Source organism: Perognathus longimembris, chromosome 26 (assembly GCF_023159225.1).
Source record: "Perognathus longimembris pacificus isolate PPM17 chromosome 26, ASM2315922v1, whole genome shotgun sequence".
Lineage (NCBI taxonomy): Eukaryota > Metazoa > Chordata > Mammalia > Rodentia > Heteromyidae > Perognathus > Perognathus longimembris.
Window position 1 is genome coordinate 10,941,478 of NC_063186.1, and position 15,461 is coordinate 10,956,938.

The 15,461-nt window shown below is 44.1% G+C and overlaps 1 protein-coding gene across 2 annotated transcripts in view; it reads left to right on the forward strand.

The window, feature by feature from the left end:
- Positions 1 to 6,243: 6,243 nt before the first annotated feature.
- Ctnnb1 (catenin beta 1) overlaps positions 6,244 to 15,461 on the forward strand; it is a 32,613-nt gene continuing 23,395 nt past the window's right edge. For both annotated transcript variants that reach the window (XM_048334706.1, XM_048334707.1), the window contains exon 1: positions 6,244 to 6,511. The gene's annotated coding sequence lies outside the window, so the exon portion shown is untranslated. The remainder of the gene's footprint in view (positions 6,512 to 15,461) is intronic.

The window sequence follows — 15,461 nt, forward strand, 5'->3', positions numbered from 1 at the left end:
AAAAAAAAAAAAAAAAAAAAAAAAAAGGCAGGACATACAGCAAGGTTTGGGGGTGGTGAATGTTGGGGTACTGTGATAGGGAGGAAGGTGTGGAGTTTTTTTGTTTTTAAAGAAAATGCTGCAGATTTTCCTGAAATAATAAGGTGTGGCGTGTGGTGGGTAAGAAGCATACAAAGGCTGGGTTTTATTTTTTTCTTTGTGTGTGTGTGTGTGTGTGTGTGTGTGTGTGTATTTGTGGGTTTTTTTTTTTTTTTTGGTCATTGTTGGTAAAATATATACACAGATGAATCCTGTCTGGGGCTGGTTCATGCCTTTCAGTCTGCACAGCGGGGAGCAGTCTTTAGAAGGGGGCCTTGGAGAAACGTGGCTAAATGAGAACCATAGAACCTTGCATGATGAGATTATGATCACACCAGACACTCCTTTCTCCATCCTGTGTGTGTGTGTGTGTGTGTGTGTGTGGTGGTTTAAGATCTTAGTAAGACGCCCTGTTTTTCATGTATATATATTATATTATACATAGAAATACGTAGTCATTTATAGTAATATGTATAAATATATAGTAATAATATATATTGATATATATGTATAAAGCAATAGACACATACAGGCCAATAAACTGAAGGGCTGGTGGGCCTTGCCCTCAAAAACAATCTAAGCCCCACAAACAGCAAAAACAAAGACATAAAGCGAGAGGCTATACCTAGAGATCTTGATGGATTAAAAAAAAACAAACCCAAAACCAATATGAAAACAAATATATTGTTATTTTTCTTTTATTTCTTGTAGCTGGCAGGAAGCTGCCCCGCCTGCCTCTGGAAACTCACCCCCATACCGCCTGCTTCAGGGAAAGATCAAAACAAAAAAAAGGAAAAAAATTATCGATTTCATGGCCCGCTTCGGTGTGTTCTGGAAAGGGGGAAAAAAAAAGGAAAAAAGCGACCTTTTAAAATTGGCATTGTTTAAAGCAGTGGGTTCGAAGCATGGTTTTTGCTTTGCTTCTCAAATGTGACCCCCCCCCAAAAAAAAAAAAAACCCAACAAATGGCGATGTGGTGGATCTTTTTAGTGCCGTTCTATTATTATTTTGAAAAACAGCTGGAGCCCAGAAATGACTTTTTTTTCCCCCCTTTGCTGCAAAATACCTCTTCAAGTCCCCGAATTCTCTAGGTAAGTGACATCCTTGAGATGGGAAAAAAATAAAATGCCTTAAAATGAAATTTTTAATAGAGCGGTGGGGTGTGTGTGTGTGTGTGTGTGTGTGTTAGGCGTGTGTGTGTGTATGCGTGTGAATGTTGGGCTTGTGTCTCTGCAGAGTGATTTCTTAACAATACCACGGTGTGTGTGTGTGTCTGAAATATGGAGAAAAATCTACACCTTCCTGCGTTTTTGGATTTAGGTGGGGATTTTTTGTTTGTTGGTTTGTTTTTCGCTTTTTGAATCAGCACAAATGGTGGGGTGTCTCTCTCGCTTGCCCCTCCACTTTGAGTTGTCATTAAAAATATATTTATAAATACATACATAAATGTAGATGCAAAAGTATATATGTGTGTGGGTATATATATGCCTATATGTCTATCTATCTATCTATCTATATTTGCTTAGTATGAAAAAAAAAAGCCAAAGAAAGATCTGGAAGAGCAACAATCACAGCACAATTCAGAGCTCCACGGTGGCTCTGAATGCCTCAGTTTACCTAGTGGGTTCCTCCATCCATCCATCCTTCCCCACCCGTCCCCCCTCAAACCACCAACCCTGTAAAGTCCCACAAAGCAGCCTCGACCACCCCTGGACCTGTCCATCCAACTGGAAAGAGAAGACAGGAAAAAGACCCCCTCCATCCTGGATGGGTGGATTGCAAAATCAGAAACGTCGCCATCGAATAAATACGGTAGCTACCTTGGGTCACCTGCTAAATGAAAAGCTGGTCTTGATTCGGTTTTCATTTTTTAAGTTTTATTATTATTATTAATAATAATTATTTTGGTCCAGTGTTTTCATATGCTTCTAAGGAGATGGTTTCGCAGACCTTATTATTGAGAGAGTCAGGATGGTTGGCTTTGTAATTTCATTTTGATCATTATTATTTTTTTTGGAAACCAGGAGACCACGCCCTGCTTGGACACTTTTTAAAATATTTTTAAACCATTTCTGCTTGTTTTCAAGTAGGGCTCTGTACCTCACAGTGACACCCTTTTATGGTAAATGAAGGGACAGGATCAAAAGCAATTCTCTCTCCAAAAATAAATAAATAAATAAATAAAATCCCCATTCTCTTTATTGTCTCTGGTGCTGGGTGCATTTTTAAAAAATAAATGCACTATTTTGCATTTTTAAAATAATGCACTAGTTTGCAAGAGGTGCAACATAGCAAAAAATGTGAATGTGCCTCTCCCATGGTCGGCCAGGTGAATATTTCTCTTTAGTGGAAAAAAACAAAGGTAGATGTTGATTGATTTATTTGCAACTAATGATTAAAAAAAAAACCCACCAAAACAACGTAAGACAAAATTCACACCTATATTACTAATATTTGAAAATCCAAGGGCCTGGTATCATGATTGGCTTCCTTTGTTAAACATGCTTAGGGGAAAAAAAAAACCCCAAAACATTAGTTTGGAATTTGATTTCTAGAAACATAGCTGTAAATGTTGAATGATTTGTCAGTCCTGCACAGAATGAATTACTGTATGTCAAACCCATTGGGTTGATTCTAGGACAGGAAAAAAGGTGAAGAAGAAATAAAGATGACTCTATAATGTATATTATATCTATTATATATCTATTTACATATATATTCTTTTAATGAAATGCTTTGCCCAAGGTCACATTGTGTAGTATTTTTTAATAGATTATTTATCAATGATGATTCATTTCATTCATTAGGTTATTTGTGATGCTGTATTTCTTGGGCCTTAGAAGTTTTCCATGTTCTATTTTTAATGAGACAATTGGAAGTCTTTATTCCCTGAGACAAAAAGCAACCCCCCCCAAAAAAATCTGAGCAGTTTTTTTTTTTTAAATTCAACTCATTTAATTTAGTAGATTTAGTTTCACCTGAACGTGCTTTGTACACACCTACCATTCGGTGAGGAAAAAGCTAAAAAATAAGCTTGTCTTATGACAGCGTGTCCCTTGTCTTTAATAACATTGTCTTTTTGCTTTCACACTATCACTGGAGGAGGTTGGAAATTTAAATTCTAAATCTGGATTAAAAAAATATCTAAAGCTGCGGTAGGGAGATGTGAATTTGTTCAAAGTGCATCCATTACGACCCAGGGACGTTCATTCAAAAATAAAATAATAACAAAGAAATCCAAATTCTAAAAAAAAAATTAAAAAAAAAAAGCTTTATTTGGACATCTGCTAACTTAACCATGGCAAATCAGCCATCTGATTTTTTTTTTTTAATGCATGACTTTAATCAGGCCAACGGTCTATTCTTTTACTCTATCACATTAAGCTTCTAGTGGAAATCATATTTTGATGACATAATTAAAATTTTTTTTTCCTCTCCTCTTTTCAATCTGTCTGCACTTTTTTCAGACTTTCTCACAAGGACAAAAACGAGACAATGCACATCACTGAATGCCCTGGGTGAGGAAAAAAAAATATATATATGTATCTGTGATTGGATTTTTATTTTCCACGTCCAAAGACAGCATTTGTCCTAAAGCGATACATCTCAGGTAGAAAAAATAAAAGCCCTTAAAAAACAACAACAATAACTATATTGGTTGGTCCTAAAGATGCAATATACCTAAAGGAGATATGATATGCCTAAAAAATAATAAAAAAAATAAGTATATATTTTTAAAAAAAGGCTGTGTCCAATCTCTAGGAGTGACCGACTGAGATTTCCTGACAGCGTTCTTATGTATAAAGAAAGATATTGTTTGCATGGGTAGTGTAGCATTTTAGGATTAAAAAAAAATAACCACAAAAATCCACAGACTCTCATAGTGGCTTTTTATTTTTCTTTTTAAATGTCCTACCATCCATTGTTTAGGAAGGAAGAAAAGAAGCACAAAGTAATTGACTGGAGTGAGTACATCCGTTGTAAGGGATTGAGGTTTTTTGGGGTTATTTTTTTGGGGGGGGCGCTGGGGTTCTGTTTTGATAAACCCCATTGTTGCTGGATTTACAATGGAGTCCCTTTCCCAAAGGAAATGGAGTTCCAATGTCAGCATGCTGTAAATAAAATGAAATGAAATGTTCCCTGATGGGCAGGAGGCTGAGATCTGAGGATCGCGGTTCGAAGCCAGCCAGGAACCAGCAAAAAATTGGAAGTGGAGACGTGGCGCAAGTGGTAGGGGAAATGTGTCCAGACCCCGAGTTCAAGCCTGAGGACTGACACACGCGCGCGCGCACACACATACACACACACACACACACACACCCCTTCCCTCACAGTAGCCAAGTTCAGGGTTGAAAAATTCAATTGAAAAATCCACAGTACCACCATAAAGTGTGTGACACACTTGGGGTTTTCTCAAGCACCGTAGTGGGAGTGAACTTGCTCAGTCGGTCAGTTCACGCCCAGCCACACAGCGCTATCACTTCCACATGGAATCTGATTTTTTTTTTTTTAAAAAAAGAACCGAAGCCTGGCACCAGAGGCTCACGCCTGTCATCCCACTACTCAGGAGGCTGAGATCTGAGGCTGACGGTTCAAAGCCAGCCCCTGCAGGAAATTCAGTGAGACTCTTACCCATGCCCCACCAGAAAAGCTCTAGCTCTGAGCAAGAAAAACTCAGGGGCTAAGCGCCCAGGACATGAGTTCAAGCCTCAGGACCCGCACCAAAATAAATACATTTAAAAATAGTATATATATAACATATAATATATATAGTTATAGTTACATATATAGAGAATATTTATATTCTATAATATATTAGAATATATAACTGCATTTAGTTATGTTTAACTACATATAATGTATTATACAGTTATAACAACATAGCAGATAAGTAATATATATAACTATCACATAGTTATATACAACTACATAACAGTGATACATTATTATCAGTATATCACTATTAATATAACATCAACGATATTAATGTATAGTATAGTTTTATGTAACTTTATAATATATAACTGTATATTAATATATAGTTATATAGTTATACAACTATATGATATATAATACATATAACTATATGGAATATATTATATAACTACATATTATATGCTATATTATATATCTTACATAACACATTATACCTAATGTACATATTATATACATAATATGTGTTATACATCCAAGTATTACAATATATAATATATTATGTAGGACATGGTGTATATATTACACTGCGTGCTATATACTATAGTTGTGTATAACTATACATCCTATATAACTATATATGGTATACATTATAGCTATGCCAGCGCCCTCCAGATGTGGGGGTGCGGGGTGCCAGCGCCCTCCAGATGTGGAGGGGTTGTCGGGGTGCGGGATGCCAGCGCCCTCCAGATGTGGGGGCGGCACGGCCCGCGGGGCCCGGGCGGGGCGCCAGGTCCTGCAAGGGGTGTAGACAGCGACCACCTCCGCCGGCCACACCCTGACCCTGCGTCTCACCGCGCGACCCCCCAAGCACCCACCATCTGTCACCGCAAAGCCCTGCAGTTTCTTCCGCCTGCCGCGTGCCGGCATCTCCGCGCCCACTTCAGCGGCGGCCGGGATTCGAACTTCCGACCTGTCAGGACTTGTTCCCCGCCACTCCCCCCACCCCTCCGCCCCGTTACCCCTGTGGCGGTGGGGGGGGGGCGGTAGCCCCACTGGCCGCCTCCTGCGGGCGGGCGGCGCGGAGAGTGAAGTGGGGGTGAGCGAGGCCGTGCAAGATGGGCTTTCAGGACTTGGGGGGGGACAGAGGTGAACCTCTACGTTCTTCCCGTTCCCCCCACCCCAAACTCCACCGGGAGGGAGCACGGGCGGCAACCCGAAGCCACGCCCCGCACCCCGAAGCCACGCCCCGCATCCCACAGCACGCCCGCCCTGGCCACGCCCCTTCGGCACGCCCCCTCGCGCCGCGCGGGGGACTACTTTCTCCGCCCGCTTGGCCCCGCCCCCTGGCGGCGCGCGGGGACTACTTCCCCCACCCCTCCCACTCCGCCTCGCTCCGCCCCCTCGGGTTTCACGCGGCGGAGCGTTCCGCGCTGCGCCGGCGCCGCGCGCCCGGGCGGAAGGACACGGCGGGCACCTCCGCCCTTTATAAGAGGTTTCCTTGTGCGGCGCCATTTTAAGCCTCTCGGTTGTGTCGGCGGCCGTCTTGTCCTCTGCTCCGGCAGCCGCTCAGACGCTCGGGGAGGGGAGGCGGAGACGGACCGAGGTTCCCCGGAGGAACCGAACTCGACGCGGAGTCCTTTCCCTCCCCCTCCTCCCCGTCCCCGCTCCTCCCCCTCCGCGGCGCTCTCCGCACCCCGGCCAGGCCGCGGACGGCCCGGGCTCCCGCGGCTCTGAGGAACGCTTCCCGCCCCGCTCGTCCCGCTCCGTCTCCTCCGAGGTAACTCGGGGACGGGGGGCGCCCGCTTTTCCCCACTCGCGGCTTCCCGAACCAAACTTGGCGGCGGGCCGGGCCGAGGCTGTGTGGGAAGCCGGGCGGGGCGGGGTGCGGCGAGGCGGGGTGGGGTGGGGAGGATCCTCCCCCTCCCCGGGCCCACCTCCGCGCGGGAACCCCGGGGAGTCGGGGTGACGCCCGGGACTCGAGGGCGCGGTCTGGGCCCGGGCCCGCGCCGTGGGCCGCGTCGTGCCCTCGGTGGGGAGGGACGCGGGGAGGGAGGGACTGGAGCGCGGCGGGGGTGTGTGTGTGTGTTTGTGTTCTCGGGACGTGGGGAGAGGGCGCGCCGCGGGGTGTGGGGAGGGGTTGGGAAGGGGGTCGTCCCAAGTGCCCGGATGGACGGCGGGTGGGGAGCGGAGGGAGGGGGGTGGGGACGCCGTCCCGAGGCCGCGGGGCCGAGGCCGAGTTTGGGGTGCGGGGTGTGTGTGTGTGTGTGTGTGGTTTGGGGGGCGGGGGGGGATGAACAGGGGAGTGAACAGGCCCGCGCGTGGGGTGGTCGGGGTTGGGGTGCGGTAAGGAGGGGGTGTCTCCGCTTTATTTTTTTAGGGGGGGTTACGGGCGTGCCCAGGAAGGAAGGAGGGCGGCGGCGGAGGGGGGGGCCGGGAGGGAGGGAGGGACGCCACCTCTGAAGTTCCCATCTGCCCCGAGGGCGAGTGTGTGTGTAAAAGTGTGTAAAGGGGGGGAAGTGGCACGGAAAGAGGCCTGTGGAGTTTACAGATGTGTTTTTTTTCCCTCCCACAGGGGTGGATATTCTTTAAATACCTTTATTTCCTCTTATTATTCGCTTGCTTTTATTTCGTGATTTCTGGCGTTCCAGCGCTCCGTGTCACGGAGTTTGGTGTCCACGGCAACTTTTCGGCCTCTTTTTAAAAAGAGTCAGCAAAAAGATGAAAACTCGTCCTTTTTTTTTTTTTTTAAAGTATGGGCCGCGTCCGTAAGCAAAGTGTTACCGGAGGGGAAGCCATGAAAGGAAGAAGGCCCGGGCCGCGTCGCCGCTTGCTGTTCCCCGGGCCACCTGCGTGGCCCAGGGCGACGTGGAACGCGCTGGGACGGGGGTGGGGGGTTCGGAGCGGGGGGGGGGGGCGCGAGCGAGACTTAGCCCCTCCCCTCCATAGTGTGACTTACACAGGATTCCACCTCTGGCTTGGATTTTTCTTGTTTTGGGGGTGGGGGCACATCAACTTGACTTTTCTGAGCGCTTCCCTCCTCCCCACGCCCTTCCCCCTTCCCTCTCCCCCCCCCCCCCCAGCCCGGCCCCACGCTTTCCTCCGAGTGTTTTGTCTGCGGAGAGGACTTTGAACCGAGACTTTCCCAAGTTCACTTCCCGGCCGGCCGGGCTGGGGATCTCGGGAGGAGGGGGGGCGGCGGCGGGAGTGCGGGCTGCTCGCTGCCCGAGTTTCAGGGCTCCCCTTTTGGAAGTGGGGAGCATTGTCTCGCACTTTGTGTCTCCCAGGCGTCGGCGGCCTCCCCTCCCCCCTCGGGCTCGCGAGTGGTGAATGAAGGGGAGACGGGGCTGGCAGCTGGAATGCAGAGGTCGGCGAGAGGAAATCGAGGAGTGGCTGGAGTGAAATGGGAGCTTTGTGTCGGGAATAATGGTGGCTTACACCAGACAGCAGCTCCCAGAGACGGCAGGCCGCATTTCCTTTGATAAAAAAGTCTAGGCAGAGGTTTTGCATTTCGCCAAGTTGTGTTTGGTCTGGAAGCCATTTCATTATTTACTTGGTATTAGTGAATATTTTTAGTACTTCAGATGTCTGCGAGCTAAGTTTCTTCTAAGAAATACTAAATATGACTTCTTTATTATGCTGCTGTTGGATTAGAGGCTTTTTGGGTGCCGTGCAGGCGATCCAGTTTTTATTTTTTAATTAAAGCTACTGTCTGATTTACTTTTACATGTAATCTTTCAAGGTCTAAATTTTTACAAAGATACCCTTCAAGGTTTAGTTCTCGATGTCCTTTCACAGCAGACACAATTTGATTAATTTGCGTCCGATATTCATTACTTTGACCTAATCTTTGTTCAGAAGGCTGTGTAGGAGAACAAGGCCTTGAAGTGTTTGCAGCAGTCACTTGAAACACTTGCAGAAGTCCATTCCATAGGATTAAAGGAAGGCTGAGGTTGTTGATCAAGCCCCAAGCCGCCCTTGGGGAAGAAATAAAAAACTCCCGCTGGAAAGCTTAGCGGGACATGAAGCTTAAGAGTGCTGTAAAGTCCTAGCTAGGCCGGAGGCTTCCACAGCGCAATAGTCATTTACACAGTTTTTGGAAGGGCCATTCAAGAAAAGTAACGCGACTAATGAATAATAAAAAAAGACATTTTTACATGTTCGCGTGCTAGGAAGGGCAGGGTACAAGAGATTTCGTTTTCAATTGTATTTTTTATTAAGGTGTTGTACAGAAGGGCTACTATTTCCTAAGTCAGGTAATGAGTATATTTCTCCTTTTTGGACAAAGTCACCTCCAGTTTCCCCTTCCCATTTCTGCCCACGAGTTACATAGGTCATGTCACATAGTGTATATACATTGCATAGCATGGTTGTGTTTTTCACCCTTCCTCTCTCCCTTTACATACCTCTGCCATTAGCCTCCCTAGAAGAAGAAAAACGCAAAAACACAATATTAAAAACAAAACAACCTTCAAGTTACTTTTTGTGCCAAGATTGTTGTGTAGAAACCTATGAACATTTACCCAACTTGACCGGAATAAAGCTTGTGACAGATATTCTTGTCTGTATACTTGTTTTGGAGGGAAACTAGGAGTCATAGTCCTCTAAGGATATGTTGAAATGTGTGTTGGGAAAAACTGGGCAGAAATCCATGTATCCACATCTCCAAACTAAAGTATGGTATATATTGGAAGAATTCTAGTAGTGTAACTATAAACAACAATAAATACCAGGAAGCTGTGATGTGTGTTGTGGGGAGGTTTGCAGGAAGAGAGCAGATGGAGCTAGAAGGGTGGGCATATACAACCATAGGAATATATACACATGGAAATGGAGCCAGGTCAGTGAGAGAGGATGGGTGGTGAAAGGTGATGAAGATGCATTGTACTCGCACACTCACCTTTGTACAACTCAAAGATAAATGATCGACGCCTGAAATGTCTAAGTGTATCCAAAGTAGTGTTATTAAAGTGAGATCATTCATCTGTTAAGATTTTCTTATCATGGCCTAGGCTGACGGTGAGTAATTGTAGGTGAGTAGGTGGTGAGGTTTGCAGCTTGATTAGAAGCATGCCAGACTGCTAACCCAGAGTAAAGAGCATTAAATGCTTTCAGGACTGCAGAGTCTCCTTCCTTGTTTGGCTACACTTTAACTTGTGGCAGAACTTGAGAACTTTGGCTAATAGGAACTTGGGCTTTTGTAAGGTGTTTTTTAATAGGCACTATAGAATCCTTTGTTAGAGCAGCCTTATTGAATGTATCTCTGAGCCATGAAAGTGAATGGCAAATTTGGAGCGGAGATAGCCTACCGGGTCCTAACAGACTGCTGTTTCTGTGCAGTAAAGCCATTCCATCTGTGGGAGTGGTTGGCACTGAAACCAATAGGATAAAAATCAATACCTCTGGGTTTCACAAAAGGAAAACGTGTGCTTTGTGTCTGAAAATGAGTGTAAGAGTTAACTCCTCTAAGGGGGTTTTACGCCCTAAACTCCAGAGAAAGTTCTTTTATTTCCTCTGTTTACTTTAGGAGGCTGTCTGTGCTTCCTGCAAGACTGAGCTTGACTTGGTTTGAAACCTAGATTTATCTGTTGAGGCCTGAACTCTACCTTTGAAGTATGCCTATAATCTGCTTGCTCCCTAAGGGAAAAGCCAGTGGCATGAGGGACCCATTCCAGGGTTTAACCACCTTTTTAACTTGTTCTGCTGAGGGAGGCAGCAGAATGAAAGTAGTGCCAGCGTGGGCATGCGCCTTCCTGCAGGCTTTGGTTGTGTTGCCTGCCCTCCAGTGGAGGTAATGCCCTGTCTGGGTGGGGTTGTTTTGTCTTGTTTTGTTTTTAATTCCTGTGTGTGTATGAAGTACATGCATAAATCTTTCTGATGAGGGAGCGTCAATTAGGAAACCGAAGTTCAAGGAAAAATCTGTATTAGTATTGCTAATTAAAAGTCTGGGCATGAGAAGAAAGTGCCTGCTACACCCAATATTTTCAAAAGCAAAGTAATTTGGGGCCATTGGACACAATTTAGAAATTAAAATGCCCAGAAAAAGCCAAAGAAGACACGAGCTGTCTGTTGGTCTTAAATCAGCTGTAAAACAGGAGTAAGTGTTCAAGTCAATTCTATTAGGAGCAGGTATGATTGAATGTGTGAACAGCCCTGTAGGTAACTGTTGGGATTTGTCATAAGCCAGAAACCCTTTGCATTCCTCAATAATGACTTTTTCTAGGCTCCTAAGTTAAATAAAACTCCGTATTTTTCCCCCCCTGAAAACACTTCATTTTATTTCTTGCCAGTCCTGGGGCTTGAACTCAGGGCCTGAGCACTGTCCCTGGGCTTCTATTTGCTCAAGGCTAGCACTCTACCACTTAAGCCACAGTGCTACTTCGGGCTTTTTCTTTATATGTGGTGCTGAGGAATTGAACCCAGGGCTTCATGTATACGAGGCGAGCACTTTACCACTAGGCTATATTCCCAGACCAAAACACTTGTTTTAAATCACTCTGGTTAGTATCAGGAATGAAAGCTTACTCTAAATTAGCTTTTGGACATCAAGTAGTCAGTTGATGGAAAATTCTGAAGAGTTTAAATCTTTGCAGAATTCGTACTTGAAATGAAAATGCCGGCCCTGTGGGAAGGACTTGTCCCTATTGCTCTGCTCTGCCTTTGGAACCCAGTATGATTTTATGGAGATAGTAATAAAGAACTGTGATAATTTAAGAAATATCTTGTTGGATCTAGTTTGTTTATTGGTTTTAGAAGCAAGAATGCCTCAAGTGCTTTTTGGTAAATGATTATTTTCAAATGGATTAAATATTCTCCCATAAAGGATCATACCTTGGACTAATAATGCTCAAGTTAGTGTTTTGTATGTATAGCACACACTGCACTGTCTATAAACTTCTGTTCCAAAAACATTTGTTACTGAGAATAAGCAGATTTAAAAGGTCTTTTTGAAATTAATGCTTATGAAAAGCTACAGGGAAAATAGATTTTGAATTTACTCTTGCTACTTTCATATAGCACACTATGATTTGTTCAGGGTGTGTTGCTGTAATGAAGACTTTTTTTTTTTTTTTGCCAGTCCGAGGGCTTGAACTCAGGGTTTCTGAGCTTCTTTTGCTCAAGGCTAACACTCTATCACTTGAGCCACAGCACCACTTCCAGCTTTTTCTGTGTATGTGATGCTGAGGAATGGAACCCAGAGCTTCTTGCACGCTAGGCAAGCACTCTACCACTAAGCTACGTTCCCAGCCCATGTAATGAAGACTTCTAAAGCCCTATGAAGTGTTGGTCCTTATTATAATGTGGGAATGGGTCAAACGTAGGATCAGAAAGATGGGGGTAATGGGGCCATGTAGGCTACCACAAATTGATGAAGGAACACATAGGCATCTATTGGCAGAATACGGCTAGTTAGTCCTGTGTGGAGTGCAGGTGCTTTTTAAAGATTATTGTAATAATTGCGTGAAATGATTGGGTCTGTGGACTTATGTAGCTTAGCAAGTGACTCTTAGGTTTCCTTCAGGTACTTGGAAATGCCTATTATAACATCTAATAAATAATAAATTGGGAACTTAAGAGCTGGGGACATACCACGAAAGAGACAAGCCTCGTGTGGACAAGGCCCTGGGTTCAGTCTCCAGGACAGCAAGTATAAACGGAAATGAGTTTTTTATATTTCTGGAGTCTGGGAAACACGTTAAGTTTAGGAATTAAGATGGTTTGATTAAGGGTAAAGGGGGCCTTCTTAATTACAGTTTTCTTTAAAGTGTATTTTTGTTTTGTACTGTTCCAGTCCTGGTGTTTGCCCCTGAGGTTGTTTGTTTATTTTTGTACAAGACTACAGCTCTATTTCCAGCTTAGTTTTGGTAGTTAATTGGGTTGGCTTTAAGCTGAGAAAGCTCTCTGCTTCTTCTGAGTAACTAGGATTACAGGCATGACCCCCGCCTGGCTAATGTGTATTTTCAGCCAGTCTTGGTATTTCAAAGCTCACTTGTGTCAGACTAAAGCTGAGACGTAAAAAACAAAGTTTAAAAATTACTTTAAAGAAATGGCATATTCCCTTCTGTGTAGCACCTTTACAATAAAATAAAACTTAAAAAAGAATGGCATTATTGCTTTTTGGTGTCAGTATAATACATTTTGGTTAAATCTTTTACTAATAAGCTTTTTCGTTTCCAGAATTTGAAAAGTTCATATTTAAATGATAAACTGTAACTGGACATAAAATTCAAACCATTAGCCAACCCTGGTTTTTAAAAGGCGTCATCTGAACACAGTGCAGTTGACAGCAGTTGTTTTATATGATGGCATGACACAAAATGCAAGCTCATCAACATAACTTTCATAAAATATTAATCTCATAAAATAGTCATCTCTGAAACCCTCGCCCCTCACCTGTCCAGTCCTCTGGTTTCATTATGTCCCTGTAACCTTTCTTTTTCTCCCCTCCCTTCCTCTCCTTTTTGAGACAAGATTTCACTGCGTAGGCTGACCACTTAAGATCTCTTGGCCTCAGCCTCCTGAGTGTTGGAATTATAGGCCTGGCTAAAGTTTTTCTTGGAATATTCCAGACGTTTTCCTGTCTCTGATACTCATTTTTTTCCCCTTAACGCCTTCCTGTAACTGTTTGAAGGCTGAAAAGCTGAAGGATGCTGGGTGGAACCGTTTCCCAGTACTTTCTGTTTTCTCCCTGTTTGCTTCCATGTCCGAATCCTTTCACAAATACTCCCATGGTTTTCCTTGTGATCTGATCATCCACACACTGCTGCGCTGGTCGGTCTCTCTGTGGAGGAATTTTTAACATTGAGCTCTTTGAAGGTCATCCGTCTTCATGTCACAAAAAGACCTTACCCACAGTTAATAAAATTTTAAGCGCTGAGAGTTGATCTGAAGTGAGTAAGAAAAATGTATAAAAACAAGTGTTAAAGGTAGCTTAAGCCTTTATTAATAGAGCTTATGATAGATGAGATAAAGGTGATATGTAACACTTTATGACTGTTGAATGTTGTCTATATTAAAATGTGGGAAGCTCATTTCAGAATTTATGGAGAATACAGTTGCAAGGTGGTTTGGAAGAGTGTGGAAATCACAGCACAGGGCAGTGGTAGCAAATGGCTCCCAGTGTCCTTTTTGGACAGAGTAAAGAGCTGTACCTGCTTTATGAAACTTCACTTTTGCTTTTCAAATCTTGTTCAGTGGTTTGGTGGCAAGGGTGTAGGGAACTGTCTCTCTTTGAAGTTTCGCATATATATAATGTGTGATATGTATTACATAATGTGTATTAGATAAATGTCACCTGTATGAAGGAGAAACAAGGGATTCCTAGGGATAACACTGAAAGAATGAAAGGAGGTCAGATAAGATGTATTCTTTATGGTTTCATTTAGATAAAAACTAGAAACTCTGTTATGAGAGCACTCTTTAAATACTAGTCATAAATCAATTCTAGCATTGTGCTTAATATATTAATGTTCATGTAGGGTTTTTTTTTTGTTTATTTTTGGGGGGGGTGGGGGGAAGTTCTGGGGTTTGAAACTCAGCCTGGCTCTTTTCCCCCTTTCTCTTCTCATCTCGTGCTCTACCACTTGAGGCACAGCTCCACCACACTTCCAGCTTTTTTGCTAGTTCATTGGAGTCTCACAAACTTCACCTGCCCTGGTGGCTGGCTTTGAGCCGTGGTCCTCAGAGCTCAGGGTAGGTAGGATGGCAGGTGTGAGCCGCCGGAGCCTGGCTGGTGCTTGTCTTTTGAAGGCCTTTGTTCCCTTAGTTACACATTGCGGTCTGTATCACTGCTTCATTGCTTCAGAAGGGGGCGGGGGGTCCCCGTCTCCTGATTGTCTGTGTCCCATGGAATTGGCTCATTGTGACTTGTGGATTTCATACTACTAAGCACATTTCTTTTTTTTCTTTTTTTTGGCCAGTCCTGACCCTTGAACTCAGGGCCTGAGCACTGTCCCTGGCTTCTTTTTGCTCAAGGCTAGCACTCTGCCACTTGAGCCACAGTGCCACTTCTGGCCATTTTCTGTATATGTGGTGCTGGGGAATCGAACCCAGGGCTTCATGTATAGGAGGCAAGCACTCTTGCCACTAGGCCATATCCCCAGCCCCCTAAGCACATTTCTTACAGTGTGGGTACAGTCTGTATATGTTCCCTTCTTTCTAGAGCCAGTTGTGAAGTAGTCTCTTCTCTGGTCAATGGCACTTCCTTTGCAGCTGTCTCAGGGGTAAATAATTGTCCTTACAACACTGCACGGAGAGGTGGGCCAAATCTTTGTAACCTTATTGTCACTTGTTGATCATTCTGTTCTAAAACTCCCAAGCCTTGGGGTTGATGCCATCAAATTGTACCACCTGCCACTTGTCTTCTTCTTCTTTTTTTTTTTTTTTTTTTTTACACATTTGTAGCATGAGGGGATTTCATTGTGGTATTTCTACATCTTCCTAGGTTATTCCTTTTGCCTGGAACACTGGTGGCTCATTGTCATTGTTTTGTTATGTCTGTTGTAATTTGTGTTGATGCCAGTGCCCACATAGAAGAGTGCTAACTGGAGGTGGGAGGCTTTGAACTCTGTGTTGATTAACTGCTTATGCCAGAGGGAAAAGTTTCTTTTGTCACAAAGTTCCCTTCAGCTGACTTTTTTGTAGCAATTTTTTTTTTTTTGATGAAGAAAATAAGTACCCTTCCCCCCAGTACCAGGGTTTTGGACTCACAACATAGTGTTCAAGGCCAA